This window comes from Salmo trutta, chromosome 18, assembly GCF_901001165.1.
Source record: "Salmo trutta chromosome 18, fSalTru1.1, whole genome shotgun sequence".
In the NCBI taxonomy this organism is placed as follows: Eukaryota; Metazoa; Chordata; class Actinopteri; order Salmoniformes; family Salmonidae; genus Salmo; species Salmo trutta.
The window spans coordinates 8331906-8352388 of NC_042974.1; the positions used below are offsets into that span (position 1 = coordinate 8331906).

Below are 20483 nucleotides of genomic sequence, written 5' to 3' on the forward strand. Positions count from 1 at the left end.
CGAGGGTAGAGCGGCGGGTGAGCGCCTCTTCCATCTGAGGCAGGAGACGAGGAGCGCCCAGGAGTTCGCCCTGGAGTTTAGGACCCTGGCTGCCGGCGCGGGATGAAGCGACAGGGCCCTGATCGACCATTACCACTGCAGTCTGTGCGAGGATGTCCGTCGGGAGATGGCCTGCAGAGACACCCCCCTCACGTTTGACCAGCTGGTGGACCTGTCCATCCGGATGGACAACCTGCTGGTTACCCGCGGATGTTCAGATCGGGGTCTGGTGGTTCCATCCCCCCGCACCCCCTCTCCGATACCTATGGAGCTGGGAGGGGTTGTGCGCAGGGAGACCGGAGGGGGTTCCAGCTCGTGCACCATCTGTGGCCGCAGAGGTCACAATGCCGGTCGGTGCCAGGTTGATTCCTCTGGGGATCGAGGCAGCAGGCAGGGCGCTCTGGCGTCCCCCCAGGTGAGCCGGCACCATTCTCACCTAGAGCCCTCTGTTGCTCATATGTTTGTCTATGTCACTTTTTCTGAGTTTTCCCCGCATTCCCAGCATAAGGCGCTAGTCGAATCAGGCGCGGCAGGGAACTTTATAGATAGATCGTTCGCCCATAGTTTAGGGATCCCCATTGTTCCCCTGGCTGTGCCCTTCCCCGTTCACACCTTAGATAGTCGACCATTAGGGTCAGGTTTGATCAGGGATGCCACTGCTCCTCTGGGCATGGTGACGCAGGGTGGGCACAAGGAGATAATTTGTCTCTTCCTTATTGATTCTCCTGCATTTCCCGTGGTGCTAGGACTACCCTGGTTAGTTTGTCATAACCCCACTGTTTCTTGGCCACAGAGAGCTCTCATGAGGTGGTCGCGGGAGTGCTCGGGGAGGTGTTTAGGGGTTTCCCTTGGTGCTACTGCGGTGGAAAGTCCAGACCAGGTCTCCACCGTGCGCATTCCCCCTGAATATGCCGATTTGGCTCTCACCTTCTCAAAAATGAAGGCGACTCAATTACCACCCCATCGACGGGGCGATTGTGCGATAAATCTCCTGGTAGACGCTGCACTTCCCAGGAGTCACGTGTATCCCCTCTCACAGGCGGAGACGGAGGCTATGGAAACATTAGTCTCTGAATCCCTGCGTCAGGGGTACATTCGGTCCTCCACTTCACCCGCCTCCTCAAGTTTATTTTTTTGTGAAGAAGGAGGGAGGTCTGCGCCCGTGTATTGACTATCAGGGTCTGAACCATATCACTGTGGGGTATAGTTACCTGCTACCGCTCATAGCCACAGCGATTGAGTCAATGCACAGGGCGCGTTTCTTCACCAAACTATATCTCAGGAGCGCTTACAACCTGGTGCGTATCAGAGAGGGATACGAGTGGAAGACGGCTTTCAGTACCACCTCAGGTCACTATGAGTACCTTGTCATGTCGTACGGGTTGATGAATGCGCCATCAGTCTTCCAAGCCTTTGTAGACAACATTTTCAGGGAACTGCATGGGCAGGGTGTAGTGGTGTATATTGATGACATTCAGATATACTTCGCTACACGCGCCAAGCATGTCTTCCTGGTGCGCAGGGTGCTCGGTCGCCTGTTGGAGCATGACCTGTACGTCAAGGCTGAGAAATGCTTGTTTTTCCAGCAATCCGTCTCCTTCCTAGGGTATCGCATTTCCACCTCAGGGGTGGAGATGGAGAGTGACCGCAATTCAGCCGTGCGTAATTGGCCGACTCCCACCACGGTAAAGAAGGTTCAGCGGTTCTTAGGGTTTGCCAACAACTACCGGAGGTTTATCCGAAGTTTTGGTCAGGTAGCGGCTCCCATTACCTCACTGCTGAAGGGGGAACCAGTGCATTTGCAGTGGTTGGCTGAGGCGGACAGGGCTTTTAGTCACCTGAGAGCTCTGTTTCAAACATATGACTATTTTACACAATTTTAAAGACTCTCGTTAATCTAACCACATTGTCCAATTTCAAAAAGGCTTTACAGTGAAAGCAAAACATTAGATTATGTCAGGAGAGTACCCTGCCAAAAATAATCACACAGCCATTTTCAAAGCAAGCATATATGTCACATAAACCAAAACCACAGCTAAATGCAGCACTAACCTTTGATGATCTTCATCAGATGACACTCCTAGGACATTATGTTATACAATACATGCATGTTTTGTTCAATCAAGTTCATATTTATATCAAAAAACAGCTTTTTACATTAGCATGTGATGTTCAGAACTAGCATACCCACTGAAAACTTCCGGTGAATTTACTAAATTACTCATGATAAACGTTCACAAAAAACATAACAATTATTTTAAGAATTATAGATACAGAACTCATTTATGCAATCGCGGTGTCAGATTTTAAAATAGCTTTTCGGCGAAAGCACATTTTGCAATATTCTGAGTACATAGCTCGGCCATCACGGCTAGCTATTTTGACACCCACCAAGTTTGGGGCTCACTAAACTCAGAATTACTATTAGAAAAATTGGATTACCTTTGCTGTTCTTCGTCAGAATGCACTCCCACGACTTCTACTTCAACAAGAAATTTTGTTTTGGTTCCAAATAATCCATAGTTATATTCAAATAGCTCCGTTTTGTTCGTGAGTTCAGGTCACTATCCGAAGGGTGATGCGCGAGCGCATTTTGTGACAAACAATTTCAAAATATTCCATTACCGTACTTAGAAGCATGTCAAACACTGTTTAAAATCAATTTTTATGTGATTTTTTTCATAAAATAGCGATAATATTCCAACCGGGAAACGTTGTATTCATTCAAAGGCTGAAAGAAAAAAATGGAGAATTCTCGTGAATGCGCATCTCCAGTGTCACTGTCCCCAGGCTGTGACCACTCACAAATTCTCCTGTTGTTCTTCACCCAGAGACAGCAGACACCCCATTCCACTTTCTGGCAGCTTTAGAGAGCCAATGGGAGCCTTAGAAAGTGTCACGTTACAGCAAAGATGCTGTATTTTCGATAGAGATGCAACAGAAGGACAACAAATTGTCAGACAGGGCACTTCCTGTATGGAATCTTCTTATGTTTTGGCCTGCCATATGAGTTCTGTTATACTCACAGACACCATTCAAACAGTTTTAGAAACTTTAGAGGGTTTTCTATCCAAATCTACAAATTATATGCATATTCTCGTTTCTGGGCAAGAGTAGTAACCAGTTTAAATCGGGTACGTTTTTATCCGGCCGTGCAAATACTGCCCCCTAGCCCCAACAGGTTTTAAGCATCTCCAATCCAAAATTAAATCTAGAATCAGCTTCCTATATCGCAACAAAGCATCTTTCACTCATGCTGCCAAACATACCCTCGTAAAACTGACTATCCTACCGATCCTTAACTTCGGCGATGTAATTTACAAAATAGCCCCCAACACTCTACTCAACAAATTGGATGCAGTCTATCACAGTGCAATCCGTTTTGTCACCAAAGCCCCATTGGCTGGCCCTTGCTTCATACTCGCCGCCAAACCCACTGGCTTCAGGTCATCTACAAGTCTCTGATAGGTAAGGCCCCGCCTTATCTCAGCTCACTGGTCACCATAGCAGCACCCGCACGTAGCACGCGCTCCAGCAGGCATATCTCTCTAGTCACCCCCAAAGCCAATTCCTCTTTTGGCCGCTTTCCTTCCAGTTCTCCGCTGCCAATGACTGGAATGAATTGCAAAAATTACTGGAGCTGGAGACTTATATCTCCCTCACTAGCTTTAAGCACCAGCTGTCTGAACAGCTCACAGATCATTGCACCTGTACATAGCCCATCTGTAAATAGCCCATCCAACTACCTCATCCCCATACACTATTTATGTATTTATTTATTTATCCTACTCCTTTACACCCCTGTATCTCTACTTGCACATTCATCTTCTGCACATCAATCACTCTAGTGTCTAATTGGTATATTGTAATTTCTTCTCCACCATGGCCTATTTATTGCCTTATCTCGCTTTTCTTACCTCATTTGCACACACTGTATATTGATTTTCTTCAACTGTATTATTGACTGTATGTTTTGTTTATTCCATGTGTAACTGTGTTGTTGTATGTGTAGAACTGCTTTGCTTCATTCTTGGCCAGGTCGCAGTTGTAAATGAGAACTTGTTCTCAACTTGCCTACCTGGCTTAATAAAGGTGAAATACATTTAAAAAAAACTTAAGTTGGGAGGAAAAAGGGGGAGGCTTGCATGCCGAAGAACACCATCCCAACCGTGAAGCACGAGGTGGCAGCATCATGTTATGGGGGTGCTTTGCTGCAGGAGGGACTGGTGCACTTCACAAAATAGATGGCATCATGAGGCAGGAAAATGATGTGGATATATTGAAGCTACATCTTATGACATCAGTCAGGAAGTTAAAGTTTGGTCGTAAATGGGTCTTCCAAATGGACAATGACCCAAGCATACTTCCAAAGTTGTGGTAAAATGGCTTAAGGACAACAAAGACAAGGTTTTGGAGTGGCCATCACAAAGCTTTGACCTCAATACTATAGAAAATGTGTGGGCAGAACTGAAAAAGGGTGTGTGAGCAAGGAGGCCTACACCCTCACTCAGTTACACCAGCTCTGTCAGGAGGAATGGGCCAAAATTCACCCAATTTATTGTGGGAAGCTTGTGGAAGGCTACCCAAAACGTCTGACCCAAGTTAAACAATAGGCAATGCTACCAAATACTAATTGAGTGTATGTAAACTTCTGACCCACTGTGAAAGTGATGAAATAAATAAAAGCTGAAAAAAATCATTCTCTCTACTATTATTCTAACATTTCACATTCTTAAAATAAAGTTCTAATCCTAACTGACCTATGACAGGGAATTTTTTCTAGGATTACATTTCAGGAATTGTGAAAAACGGAGTTTAAATGTATTAGGCTGATGTGTATGTACACTTCCGACTTCAACTGTATATCTGGAGGAGATGCAATGTTTATGCATTTATTCAGATTGTGATTACTTTTTTTCTCGTTACCCGCTACCACTCATAGCCACAGCGATTGAGTCAATGCACGGGGCGCGCTTCTTCACCAAACTAGATCTCAGGAGCGCTTACAACCTGGTGCGTATCCGAGAGGGAGACGAGTGGAAGACGGCTTTTATGCATTTATTCAGATTTTGATTACTTTTTTCTCGTTACCCGCTACCATTGTGTGGACGTACAATACCCTGTAATTGTGAAAGAAGTCATAGGCATTCTCAATTCTCAATGTCATTCTCATGTGGCTTGCCATACACAGAGAGGAATGCCTGTGGTCACTGTGGTGCTATGTAGAGTAAAATACCTTCAAACGGGTTTTGTTCATTACCATGTAACACAGAGGCGTGAATATGAATACATTGACATGGCGCTTTCACAGACCATATTGACAGCTTATCCAATAGGACAGAGGTATTTAAATCTGGGGTACCGCTGTTTTCTGTTCTACCTGATCATTAATTGCACCCACCTGCTCTCCCAAGTCTAAATAGTCCCTGATTAGAGGGGAGTAATGAAAAAAACAGATGGCTTTAATGTCCAGACATGAATTTGAGGGCAATAGGATATATTATGTAGAAAAACTATTTGAGTTAGGAAGGAAAAAAGATATTGACTTGGTCATGGTTAGGGCCTATACTTGGTAACATTTAGAGAAAAGTCTGAGAGACAGGAGACGTGACAAGACATTGGATGACAGAAACGAGTGACAGGCAGAATTTTCTGCACTCTTTCCCTTTCTCTCTCTCTCTCTCTCTCTCTCTCTCTATATATATATATATATATATATATAGAGAGAGAGAGAGAGAGAAAGGGAAAGAGTGCAGAAAATTATATATATACACTGCTCAAAAAAATAAATGGAACACTTAAACAACACAATGTAACTCCAAGTCAATCACACTTCTGTGAAATCAAACTGTCCACCTAGGAAGCAACACTGATTGACAATAAAGTTCACATGCTGTTGTGCAAATGGAATAGACAACAGGTGGAAATTATAGGCAATTAGCAAGACACCCCCAATAAAGGAGTGGTTTGGCAGGTGGTGACCACAGACCACTTCTCAGTTCTTATGCTTCCTGGCTGAAGTTTTGGTCACTTTTGAATGCTGGCGGTGCTTTCACTCTAGTGGTAGCATGAGACAGAGTCTACAACCCACATAAGTGGCTCAGGTAGTGCAGCTCATCCAGGATGGCACATCAATGTGAGCTGTGGCAAGAAGGTTTGCTGTGTCTGTCAGCGTAGTGTCCAGAGCATGGAGGCGCTACCAGGAGACAGGCCAGTACATCAGGAGACGTGGAGGAGGCCGTAGGAGGGCAACAACCCAGCAGCAGGACCACTACCTCCGCCTTTGTGCAAGGAGGAGCAGGAGTAGCACTGCCAGAGCCCTGCAAAATGACCTCCAGCAGGCCACAAATGTGCATGTGTCTGCTCAAACGGTCAGAAACAGACTCCATGAGGGTGGTATGAGGGCCCGACGTCCACAGGTGGGGGTTGTGCTTACAGACCAACACCGTGCAGGACGTTTGGTATTTGCGAGAGAACACCAAGATTGGCAAATTCGCCACTGGCGCCCTGTGCTTTTCAAAGATGAAGCAGGTTCACACTGAGCACGTGACAGACGTGACAGAGTCTGGAGACGCTGTGGAGAACGTTCTGCTGCCTGCAACATCCTCCATAATGACCGGTTTGGCGGTGGGTCAGTCAAGTCATGGTGTGGGGTGGCATTTCTTTGGGGGGCCGCACAGCCCTCCATGTGCTCGCCAGAGGTAGCCTGACTGCCATTAGGTACCGAGATGAGATCCTCAGACCCCTTGTGAGACCATATGCTGGTGCGGTTGGCCCTGGGTTCCTCCTAATGCAAGACAATGCTAGACCTCATGTGGCTGGAGTGTGTCAGCAGTTCCTGCAAGAAGAAGACATTGATGCTATGGACTGGCCCACCCGTTCCCCAGACCTGAATCCAATTGAGCACATCTGGGACATCATGTCTCGCTCCATCCACCAACGCCATGTTGCACCACAGACTGTCCAGGAGTTGGCGGATGCTTTAGTCCAGGTCTGGGAGGAGATCCCTCAGGAGACCATCTTCACCTCATCATGAGCATGCCCAGGCGTTGTAGGGAGGTCATACAGGCACGTGGAGGCCACACACACTACTGAGCCTCATTTTGACTTGTTTTAAGGACATTACATCAAAGTTGGATCAGCCTGTAGTGTGGTTTTCCACTTTAATTTTGAGTGTGACTCCAAATCCAGACCTCCATGGGTTGATAAATTGGATTTCCATTGATTATTTTTGTGTGATTTTGTTGTCAGCACATTCAACTATGTAAAGAAAAAAGTATTTAATAAGATTATTTCATTAATTCAGATCTAGGATGTGTTATTTTAGTGTTCCCTTTATTTTTTTGAGCAGTATATATATATATATATATATATATATATCTGTATTGGAGCCTGCAGGGCTAATACAGCTCTCTCCATCACTCCACCCAAACCAGGGCCGACCCTAGCCACTAAGTGACATAAGCAGCCGCTAAGGGTCCCACGATAAGTAGCCACTTACTGTCCCATGATAAGTAACTTCTAAGAGCCCTGCGATAAGTAGCCACTTAGGGCCCCGCGATAAGCAGCCACTTAGCGCCCAGTGATAAGCAGCCACTTAGGGCCCCATGATAAGCAGCCACTTACTATACATGCTGACCACATATATTTACACATACATGTTATTCAATCATTGCACCCACACTGCTCGCGGGCGTCAGCAAGCATCCGTGTGGTCAGGCGCGAAAATATAAATTGGTTCTATTTGTGACGCTCAACGCACTGCAAGTCCGGCCTGTCCCATCTCCTCATTGGTTTTTAGGAGCATATTCCCACGCCGGTGATTTAAATAAGAACTTAGGTCAACAATCCGGTAGGTTGTAGTAATGATGTAAAGTTGGTTTACAACCACCATATATAGTCCAAAGAAGAAAAAGAAGCCTTAAGGAAGGAGGAGCGATGACGAGAAAGAAATTCGGTTTACCGTTTTATCTGTGGATGAATTGTCGGAGTTGAGGATCTTGTGCATTTCAGGTAAAATTATAACCCAATGTTTATATCCCAGAACAAATTAGGTAGCAAAAGCAAGCTAGCTAGTTAAATTGCCATAAATGTTTATTGATTTTTGACCTGTCTCCGAATTAATATAATTGGTTCTGAGTTTGTTTTCATATTTCAACCTGCGTGTCCTGATCGCTTCTGGTGTGGGTGAACAAAATCAATGTGCGCGCGATGGCGCCCTAACATGGTCAGCATTTTAGGGCCCTGTGATAAGTAGACACTTAGGGCTCCGTGATAATCAGCCACTTAGGGCCCCATGATAAGCAGCCACTTAGGGCCCCATGATAAGCAGCCACTTAGGGCCCCATGATAAGCAGCCACTTAGGGCTCCGCGATAATCAGCCACTTAGGGCCCCATGATAAGCAGCCACTTAGGGGCCTGCGATAAGCAGCCACTTAGGGCCCCACGATAAGCAGCCACTTAGGGCCCCGTGATAAGCAGCCACTTTGGGCCCCATGATAAGCAGCCACATAGGGCCACTTTGGAGCTGATGCAAAATGCCATGAAGGTCAACATCCCTGCCTGCAGAATATTTTTGAACAGACCATTATCAGACAAGCGCTCCACTCTGAGAGTCAACTCCTCTCCTCAGGCAGATGCTATAGGGTCCATCCTCCACCCAGGCAGAGGCTATAGGGTCCCTCCTCCACTCAGGCAGAGACTATAGGGTCCCTCCTCCACTCAGGCAGATGCTATAGGGTCCCTCGTCCACTCAGGCAGAGACTATAGGGTCCCTCCTCCACTTAGGCAGAGACTATAGTGTCCCTCCTCCACTCAAGCAGAGACTATAGGGTCCCTCCTCCACTCAGGCAGAGAATATAGGGTCCCTCCTCCCCTCAAACAGACGCAATAGGGTGCCTCCTCCACACAGACAGACACTATAGGGTCCCTCCTCCACTCAGGCAGAGACTATAGGGTCCCTCCTCCACTCAGGCAGAGACTATAGGGTCCCTCCTCCCCTCAGACAGACACTATAGGGTCCCTCCTCCACCCAGGCAGAGACTATAGGGTCCCCCCTCCACTCAGACAGACATTATAGGGTCCCTCCTCCCCTCAGACAGATGCTATAGGGTCCCTACAGCTGAACAGGTATAAGCACTCCTTCATTCCCAGGTCCATCCTTCATACCTAACCAGCAATATGTAAAGCTGAGCTGTGTTAGTACCCCACTGACAGAATAAGGGAATATGAAAAGTATTATACACTATATATACAGCAGGACGTGGCAGAGGTGTGGACTCAAGTCACATGACTTGGACTCGAGTCAGACTCGAGTCACAAATATGATGACTTGCAACTCGACTTTGACTTTAACACCAATGACTCGTGACCTGACTTGATACCATCCCCAAGCCCAAATATGAAAAATTATGCTATTAAAAACAGTGTGCAGCGCATCAACTCTTCATTTAACGGATTACAGTTTGATTCGGACAGCAGCCAATCAGATTGTGCCAGCTGAGAAAAAGTTGTGCGTGGCAGTGCAGAGGAACGTCGGCGGGTGAATTCAGATGGAGCCCTTGGAAAGATGATACTCCAAGTTATTATTTTCGGATCTAAAGACAACGCTGTATCAACAAAAAATTGGATTTCAACTTGCAAAACATGCGGGAAGAAAATTACAGACGGAGGCGCAACAACTTCCAACTTTGTTCGACATTTGAAACTGCACAAAGAACGGTAAGTCATGGCTAATATAGCCAACAGCTATATACTTTATTACTTTACTAGTGTATCATGTAGGCTAACGTAACGTTAAATCAATGAGCCTCCACACAGTCAGTCAGTGCGGGAACGTGATCATTGCACCCAAGATTGAGCTACAACTGGCCAGGCAGTTGGTAGCCTAAATCCTGCCTGATGTTACTGCTGTTCCTAAAACCATTGACGTACATTAGCCTACTGTAACCACACTGTCTGTGTGTGTGTGTTAAGGTTGGGCGAATGTGTACATCGCCCGATTGCGCCCCATAGCGATCCTCGATAGTCGATCACTATTGGGGGGTGGGGGGGGGGTCTTCTCATGGCTACCCATGTATTTCCATGGAAATATAATGTTTATTTGGAAAGTAATAAATACATAGATATTTTTAAAAGCGTTCATGATTTGTGTAAATGTAATATACTAACTCTTACTCTTGTTAAAATATGAAATGGTATTACATTTGGTGAAGAGCACATTATGACTTGTTTAGGACTCGAAACTCGAAACAAGTTTAGGACTTGAGACTTGACTTGATACTTGACGGTCTTGACTTGAGACTTGACTCAGACTTGCTTGTCTTGACCTGGGACTTGAGTGCTAAGACTTGAGACGTACTTGTGACTTGTAAAACAATGACTTGGTCCCACCTCTGGTATGTGGACACCACTTCAAATTTGTTGCTTTAGCGATTTCAGCCACACCCATTGCAGTGTTTAAAATTGAGCACACAGCCTTGCAATGGCCATAGACAAACATTGGCAGTAGAATGGTCTTACTGAAGAGCTCAATGACTTTCAACGTGGCACCGTTGAACGTCAGTTTCTGCCCTGCTAGTCAGTTTCTGCCCTGCTAGAGCTGTCCTGGTCAGCCTGCAAGAGATGTCCCGGTCAACTGTAAGTCCTGTATTGTATTGTGTATAACTGTATTGTGAAGTGGAAACATCTAGGAGCAGCAATGTCTCAGCCGCGAAGTGGTAGGCCACAGAAGCTCACAGAACGGGAGCGCCGAGTGCTGAAGCATCATCTGTCCTCGGTTGCAACACTCACTACCGAGTTCCAAGCTGCCTTTGGAAGCAACGTCAGCACAAGAACTTTACGTCGGGAGCTTCAGGAAATGGGTTTCCATGGCCAAGCAGTCCCACACAAGCCTAAGATCACCATGCGCAATGCCAAGCATCGGCTGAAGTGGTGTAAAGTTCACTGCGTTGGACTCTGGAGCAGTGGAAACATTCTCTGGAGGGATGAATCACGCTTGTTAGCACTTGATGTTATTCTTCAATAACACAGACCCCAAAGCAAATCAGGGGGGGATAGGTTTATTCAAAGAGAACAAATCATGCAGGGAGGTAGATGGTAGATGTTCATTCTCCACTGTCCTTAGTGTTTCTCTCCACAGACCAAAGCGACAGGGTGTAATTTATAACCCCCAGCCCTAGCCTGTGGTTGACTACTTAGAATTCCTTGCAGTAAAATTGAGCCAATGGCCAAATAACAAGTATCCTATTTCAGACTTAATGTACAGACGATTCAGACCAATGAAAATGTGTCACACATAGCTATGAGTCCAGGACTGACATTTCCACACAGATTCTAAACCCATGTTGAACTGAAAACCAACTATTTCCAATGATAATTCCCTATTGATCGTTAGTACTCTCTTGACCTTTAGTCCTCTTGAACTTTAGTCCTTTCGTCCTCTGCGTTGTGTATTATCTTAAAATATTCTTACACACTTCACCATCTGGCAGTCCAATGGACCAATCTGGGTTTGGCGAATGGCAGGAGAACACTACCTGCCCCAATGCATACTGCCAACTGTAATGTTTGGTGGAGGAGGAAGAATGCTCTGGGGCTGTTTTTCATGGTTCGGGCTAGGTCCCTTAGTTCCAGTGAAGGGAAATCTTAACGCTACAGTATACAATGACATTCTAATCTAGACGATTTTGTGCTTCCAACTTTGTGGCAACATTTTGGGGAAGGCCCTTTCCTGTTTCAGCATGAAAATTCCCCCTGTGCACAAAGCGAAGTCCGTAGAGAAATAGTTTGCCAAGATTGGTGTGGAAGAACATGCCTGGCCTGCACAAAGCCCTGACCTCAACTCCATCGAACACCTTTGGAATTAATTGGAATGACGACTACGTGCCAGGCCTAATCGCCCAACATCAGTGCCAAACCTCACTACTGCTCTTGTGGCTGAATGGAAGCAAGTCCCCGCAGCAATGTTCCAACATGTAGTGGATTGGCTTCCCAGAAGAGTGGAGGCTGTTATAGCAGCAAAGGGGAGACCAACTCCATATGAATGCCCATGATTCTGGAATGAGATGTTCGATGACCAGGTGTCCACATACTTTTGGTCGTGTATTATATATTTAGCTATATGAGAAGTGTATGATAATAAGGTTATATATACATTTTGTTGAGTGTGTAATGTACAGTGTATATTTTGTATACAGCAGTATTGTGTCTAAGACAGTTTTCCCCTTGAGACATTAAAGTTCATCCTATCCTATCCTAAAGGGCTCCAGACCCCCCAAAATCGATATAATACATTTGGAAATCAGTCGTGGTCTGAATTTACTGTTGAATAGAAAAATAGAAGGCTTTGCTGACATCGACACGAAAATGATGTGCCAGAAGTCTGTGTGTTGTTATTACACTCTATCTCCCAACCATGACAAGATGCTGCCATGTGGGGGATCGTACATGGCTCCTTTCAGCTTGTTGGATCTTGTTATTGACACCATGTCCTGTTTTGACTTGTTTTGACTCTTGTCACATCTATGCTAATATGGCAAAACATTTACTAGATAGCTAACCAACAATTGTAACTATGTATTTTAGAGACACCAAGCGCTCATTGTGCACATGTATTTCAATATAGATTTGAGAAAAAAATCTAGTTTACATGTTGTCAACAATCCTTTGAATCTTAGTCAACCACACCTGTTCTACTCCACAGTTGTGCACACATCAGTTTTGGTGCTAAACAATCCACCCGTCTATAGACAAGTTGCAATTTCTACATTTGGTTGTGCATCAGCTGTTTTTCTCTTGTTATGTCAGTCACTGACAGTCACTCAAGTAGCCATTTAGCAGACTGTATTGCCATCCCTATTGGCCATGTCTTTAACCAAAGCCTAAATTACTTTGTGTCCACAGGCGTGGAAGGAAGCTAGAGTAATTCCAATCCCTAAAAATAGTAAAGCACCCTTTGCTGGCTCTAACAGCTGACCAATCAGTTTGCTGCCTGTTCTTTGTAAACTGATCTAGAAAATTGTGTTAGAACAAGTACAATGCTATTTTACAAAGAACAAATTAACTACTGACATTCAGCATGTAAATCAAATTAAATCAAATCACATTGTATTGGTCACATACACATGGTTAGCAGATGTTATTGCGAGTGTAGTGAAGTGTTTGTTGCATACTGTATTGGGAAGGGCACTCAACTTGTACGGCACTGACTCAGATAAAAGATGATTGGTTAAAATAAATGGAGAATAAGATGATATTGGAGCTGTATTGGTAGATTTCAGTGCAGCCTTTGATGTTATTGATCATAATTTATTATTGAAAAAAACACACTTGTCATGGCTTTACATCACCTGCCACCACATGGTTGGAGAGTTACTTATCCAATAGAACCCAGAGAGTGTTCTTTAATGAAATCTTCTCTAACATCAGATATAATCATTAATAACAATAATTTATTACATGTTTATAGTGCTTTTCATAGAATCTCAAAGTGTTTCAAGAGAAAAAAACAAACAAGCAATATATCATGACAGGTCAACCAGTAGAGGCCAGGTCAACCAGTAGAGTCCAGGTCAACCAGTAGAGGTCAGGTCAACCAATAGAGACCAGGTCAACCAATGGAGACCAGGTCAACCAGTAGAGACCAGGTCAACCAGTAGAGACCCGGTCAACTAGTAGAGAGCAGGTCAACCAGTAGAGTCCAGGTCAACCAGTAGAGACCAGGTCAACTAGTAGAGAGTAGGTCAACCAGTAGAGTCCAGGTCAACTAGTAGAGTCCAAGTCAACCAGTAGAGTCCAAGTCAACCAGTAGAGACCAGGTCAACCAGTGCAGGTCAACCAGTAGAGACCAGGTCAACTAGTAGAGACCCGGTCAACTAGTAGAGAGCAGGTCAACCAGTAGAGTCCAGGTCAACCAGTAGAGGCCAGGTCAACCAGTAGAGACCAGGTCAACCAGTAGAGTCCAGGTCAACCAGCAGAGGCCAGGTCAACCAGTGCAGGTCAACCAGTAGAGACCAGGTCAACTAGTAGAGAGCAGGTCAACCAGTTAAGACCAGGTCAACTAGTAGAGGCCAGGTCAACCAAGTAGAGACCTGGTCAACCAGTAGAAGCCAGGTCAACCAGTAGAGACCAAGGTCAACCTGTAGAGACCAAGTAAACCAGTAGAAACAATATCTTTGAATGCTGCATCCTCTGAAGATGGAGAGGGTCAGTTCATGGCTTGCGTGGGGAAAGCTCGTCAGAGGATGGTGATGGAGTCTGCTGATGATCTTGTAGAGGGCAAGTCTGGGAACCAGCCTGACTCTTATAGCCACTGAACTTCTCCTCCTTCACTCTGTGTATCACCACTTGGGTGATGCCTCAGCAGCTCTGGGCGCCAGAAAGCTCACCACACAAAGTTCAGAATAGTATCCAGTCGTCTTCTCTACGAGCCGTCTGTCTCAGCACTGTTGTATTCCTCTGTCTCCCATTCTTCTCATGCTTCAGACCACTCCTCACATGTTGTTTTCAGAAGATCAGGAACTGGCAGCCAGGTGAAACAATAAAGCAGGTACCCTGCCCAGATGCATTTTTCAAACAAAAGCTAGCTAGCCAAGCCAAAAAAAAGAAATGCCAGATATATGCAATAAAAACTAAATAACAAAAAAACAACAACTGAAAACAACTAAAAATTACTAAATATTTACAAATTTAGAGGAGATCTATTCTTAGGCTGCCACTAGGGTGCAATGACAATTAAAAAAAATATGTATATGTACAGTTGAAGTCAGAAGTTTACAAACACTTAGGTTGGAGTCATTAAAACTTGTTTTTCAACCACTCCACAAATGTCTTGTTAACAAACTATAGTTTTGGCAAGTCGGTTAGGACATCTACTTTGTGCATGAAACAAGTACTGTTTCCAACAATTGTTTACAGACAGATTATTTCACTTATAATTCACTGTATCACAATTCCAGTGGGTCAGAAGTTTACATACACTAAGTTGACTGTGCCTTTAAACAGCTTGGAAAATTCCAGAAAATGATGTCATGGCTTTAGAAGCTTCTGATAGGCTAATTGACATCATTTGAGTCAATTGGAGGTGTACCTGTGGATGTATTTCAAGGCTTACCTTCAACCTCAGTGCCTCTTTGCTTGACATCTTGGGAAAATCAAAATAAATCAGCCAGTACCGCAGACAAATAATTGTAGACCTCCGCAAGTCTGGTTCATCCTTGGGAGCAATTTCCAAATGTCTGAAGTTACCACATTCATCTGTACAAACAATAGTATGCAAGTATAAACACCATGGGACAACGCAGCCGCCATACCGCTCAGGAAGGAGACGCATTTTGTCTCCTAGAGATTAACGTACTTTAGTGAGAAAAGTGCAAATCAATCCCAAAACAACAGCAAAGGACCTTGTGAAGATGCTTAAGGAAACAGGTACAAAAGTGTCTATATACAAAGTAAAACGAGTCCTATATCAACATAAAATGAAAGGCCGCTCAGCAAGGAAGAAGCCACTGCTCCAAAACCACCATAAAAAAGCCAGATTACGGTTTGCAACTGCACATGGGGACAAAGATCGTACTTTTTGGAGAAAAGTCCTCTGGTCTGATGAAACAAAAATATAACTGTTTGGCCATAATGACCATCGTTATGTTGGGAGGAAAAAGGGGGAGGCTTACAAGCCGAAGAACTTCATCCCAACTGTGATGCACGGGGGTGGCAGCATCATGTTGTGGGGTGATTTGCTGCAGGAGGGACTGGTGCACTTCATAAATTAGATGGCGTCATGAGGGAGGACAATTATGTGGATATATTGAAGCAACATCACAAGACATCAGTCAGGAAGTTAAAGCTTGGTCACCAATGGGTTTTCCAAATGGACAATGACCCCAAGCATACTTCCAAAGTTGTGGCAAAATGGCTTAAGGACAACAACGTCAAGGTATTGGAGTGGAAATCACAAAGCCCTGACCTCGAACCTATATACATTTTGTGGGCAGACCTGAAAAAGTGTGTGCGAGCAAGGAGGTCTACAAACCTGACTCAGTTACACCAGCTCTGTCAGGAGGAATGGGCCAAAATTCACCCAACTTATTGTGGGAAGCTTGTGGAAGTCTACCCAAAAGGTTTGACCCAAGTTAAACAATTTAAAGGCAATGCTACCAAATACTAATTGAGTGTATGTACACTTCTGACCAATTGGGAATGTGATGAAAGAAATTAAAGCTGAAATAAATCATTCTCTCTACTATTATTCTGACATTTCACATTCTTAAAATATAGTGGTGATCCTAACTGACCTAAGACAGGAATTTTTAGTTGCATTAAATGTCAGGAATTGTGAAAAACTGAGTTTAAATATATTAGGCTGAGGTGTATGTAAACTTCTGACTTCAGCTGTACATACAACCCTTTGGAAATACCTGGATTTCTGCATAAATTGGTCATAACATTTTATCTGATCTTCATCTAGGTAACAACAATAGACAAACACAGTCTGCTTAAACTAATAACACACAAACAATTATACGTTTTCATGTCTTTGTTGAACGCACAGTGTAAATATTTACCCTCCTTTGACAGCAATAACCTTTGGCAGCAATAACCTCAACCAAACGTTTTCTGTAGTTGCGAATCAGACCTGCACGATGGTCAGGAGGTATTCTGGACCGTTCCTCTTTACATAACTGTTTCAGATCAGCAATACTTTTGGGATGTCTGGTGTGAACTGCTCTCTTGAGGTCATGCCACAGCATCTCAATCGGGTTGAGGTCAGGACTATGACTTGGCCACTCCAGAATATGTGTTTTCTTCTGTTAAAGCCATTCTGAGTTTTGGCTTGTTGTCCAGTTGCATCACTCAACTTCTGTTGAGCTTCAATTGGCGGACAGATAGCCTGACATTCTCCTGCAAAATGTCTTGATAAACTTGGGAATTCATTTTTCCGTCGATGATAGCAAGCTGTCCAGGCCCTGAGGCGGCAATGCAGCCCCAAACCATGATGCTCCCTCCACCATACTTTACATTTGGGATGAGGTTTTGATGTTGGTGTGCTGTGCTTTTTTTTCTCCACACATAGTGTTGTGTGTTCCTTCCAAACTACTCAACTGTAATTTCATCTGTCCACAGAATATTTTGCCTGTAGCGCTGTAGAACATCCAGGTGCACTTTGGCAAAGTTCAGACTTGCAGCAATGTTTTTGTTGAACAGCGGTGGCTTCTTCCGTGGTGTCCTCCCATGAACACCATTCTTGTTTAGTGTTTTACGTATTGTAGACTCATTAACAGAGATGTCCGTATGTTCCAGAGATTTCTTTACCTCTTTAGCTGACACTCTAGGATTCTTCTTAACCTCATTGAGCATTCTGCGCTGTGCTCTTGCAGTCATATTTGCAGGATGGCCTCTCCTAGGGAGAGTAGCAACAGTGATGAACTTTCTAAATTTATAGGCAATTTGTCTTACCGTGAACTGATGAACATCAAGGCTTTTAGAGATACTTTTGGAACCCTTTCCAGCTTTATGCAAGTCAGCAATTCTTAATTTTAGGTCTTCTGAGATCTCTTTTGTTCGAGGCATGGTTCACATCAGGCAATGCTTCTTGTGAATAGAAAACTCACATTTTGTGATTGTTTTTATAGGGCAAGGCAGCTCTAACCAACATCTCCAATCTCGTCTCATTGATTGGACTCCAGGTTAGCTGACTCCTGACTCCAGTTGACTCCAGGACTCGAGGTTCACATACTTTTTCCAACCTACACTGAGAATGTTTAAATTATGTATTCAATATAGACAAGAAAAATACAATAATTTGTGTTTTATTAGTTTAACCTCTCTGGCGTATGTGGGACGAACTCGTCCCACCTACGTAACAGCCACTGAAATCCAGTGGCGCGATTTTTGAATCGTTAGAAATACTATTACTTCAATTTCTCAAACATATGACTATTTTACAGCTATTTAAAGACAAGAATCTCGTTAATCTAACCCCACTGTCCGATTTCAAAAAGGCTTTACAACGAAAGCAAAACATTAGATTATGTCAGCAGAGTGCCCTGCCAGAAATAATCAGACACCCATTTTTCAAGCTAGCATATCATGTCACATAAACCCAAACCACAGCTAAATGCAGCACTAACCTTTTATGATCTTCATCAGATGACACACCTAGGACATTGTGTTATACAATACATGCATGTCTGTTCAATCAAGTTCATATTTATATCAAAAAACAGCTTTTTACATTAGCATGTGACGTTCAGAAAAAGCATAACCCCCGCAAACTTCCGGGGAATTTACTAACAGTTTGCTAAATTACTCACGATAAACGTTCACAAAAAGCATAACAATTATTTTAAGAATTATAGATACATTACTCCTCTATGCACTCGATATGTCCGATTTTAAAATAGCTTTTCGGATGAAGCACATTTTGCAATAATCTAAGTACATAGCCCGGCATCACAGGGCTAGCTATTTAGACACACACCCAGGTCAGCCTCCACCAAAATCCCATTTCCTATAAGAAAAATGTTCTTACCTTGCTTGTTCTTCGTCAGAATACACTGCCAGGACTTCTACTTCAATAACAAATGTTGGTTTGGTCCCAAATAATCCATCGTTATATCCAAACAGCGACGTTTTGTTCGTGAGTTCTAGACACTATCAGAATGCTTCATCACGGTCTCGAGCATGGCGCATTGGCGTGACAAAAAATTTCTAAATATTCCATTACCGTACTTCGAAGCATGTCAACCGCTGTTTAAAACCAATTTTTATGCCATTTATCTTGTAGAAAAGTGATAATATTCCGACCGGGAATATGCATTGAGCCTAAACAGCCGAATAAAATTTCTCCTCAGGAGCGAATCGTGCACGCGCCTCATTCAAAGGTCCTCTGAGTCGCCACTTGCCAAAGGCGATAATGTGTTTCAGCCTGAGGCTGCCTCGTAAACCTTCAGGTATTTCCCGGGTTCTGAGAGCCTATCGGAGCCCTGGGAATTGTCACGTTACAGCTAAGATCCTTACTTTTCAATAAACAGATGCAAGACGCACGACTCCTTGTCAGACAGGGTACTTCCTGCTTGAAACCTTGTCAGGTTTTTGCCTGCCATAGGAGTTCTGTTATACTCACAGACACCATTCAAACAGTTTTAGAAAATTCAGAGTGTTTTCTATCCAAACCTGAACAATAATATGCATATTCTAGCTTCTGAGTTGGTGTAGGAGGCAGTTAAAAATGGGCACATATTTTTTCCAAAATTCTCAATACTGCCCCCTATCCCAAACAGGTTTTAAGCACACTATGTTTGTATATTGTTGTGACTTAGTTGGTAGAGCATGGTGTTTGCAACGCCAGGGTTGTGGGGTCGATTCCCACGGGGGACCAGTACGGGAAAAAAATAACAATAATGAAATGTATGAAAATGTATGCACTCACTACTGTAAGTCGCTCTGGATAAGAGCGTCTGCTAAATGACTAAAATGTAAATGTAAAACTTAGATGAAGATCAGATCAAATTTGATGACCAATTTATGCAGAAATCCAGGGAATTACAAAGGGGTCACATACTTTTTCTTGCCACTGTATGTATACAGTGTAAATAGTATTTTTGTAGTCTCTTAGTGTCTTCCCTAAATATAATTACATTTAATGTACTATCTTATGGTGTTCTTGTTCTGTACTTTATCATGTATTTGTACGTTGTATGTGGACCCCAAGAAGTACAGTAGCTGATGGGGATCCTAATAAACTAAACTAAACAGGTCAGCTAACATTTTTTATGGTAATCATGGGCGAATACCGACTGGGCACGAAGGGCATGTGCCAAGGGGCCTTGACCTGCAGGGGCCCTCCATTGATTTTGTTAGTCACGGTCACTTAGATATGATATTAACATGGCATAAGTCGTGGCAAAATGTGTAGAATTGCAGGAAATTAGTTTTAAAATTGCTAAACTTTCTCTCCAGCACATGTCAAAATGTGTAGAATTGCTGGACATCTGTCTATCTGTCTTCTGTCTATCTGTCTTGTCTGTGGCCCTAATGGTTGTGTTATTAGGTTGTGGTTTGTCTGGTTATTCGGGATGTTGTTATCCCCTCTTCTCTCAGTGGTAAACAATCTGCCCAGAATCATTGTAGAGAGAACTGATACGTGGGTTCACATAGTATTTGACATAATTTAAAATCCTTGAGCCCAAGACTTACCCTTTTCACTGTCTTGATACCCAAGGTCCTAGGTAAGGAGCAGTGCACACCTGTAGAATAGTGGTGTCATGGTGATTTTACTCTGACTTCACTACCCTACAGGACTATTTAACCGTGTCACCTAAGCAGGCAGGTAGCCTAACGAAATGTTGCTGTTTCAAATCCCCGAGCCGACTAGGTGAAAAATCTTTCCATGTGCCCTTGAGCAAGACAGATAACCCCAACTGCTCCTGTAAGTCTCTGTGAA

At 43.8% G+C, this 20483-nt stretch overlaps 1 protein-coding gene across 17 annotated transcripts in view; it reads left to right on the plus strand.

The window, feature by feature from the left end:
* Positions 1-20483, plus strand: part of LOC115152808 (neurexin-1a) — a 758004-nt gene that overhangs the window by 313247 nt on the left and 424274 nt on the right. The gene's annotated exons all lie outside the window — the stretch shown is intronic.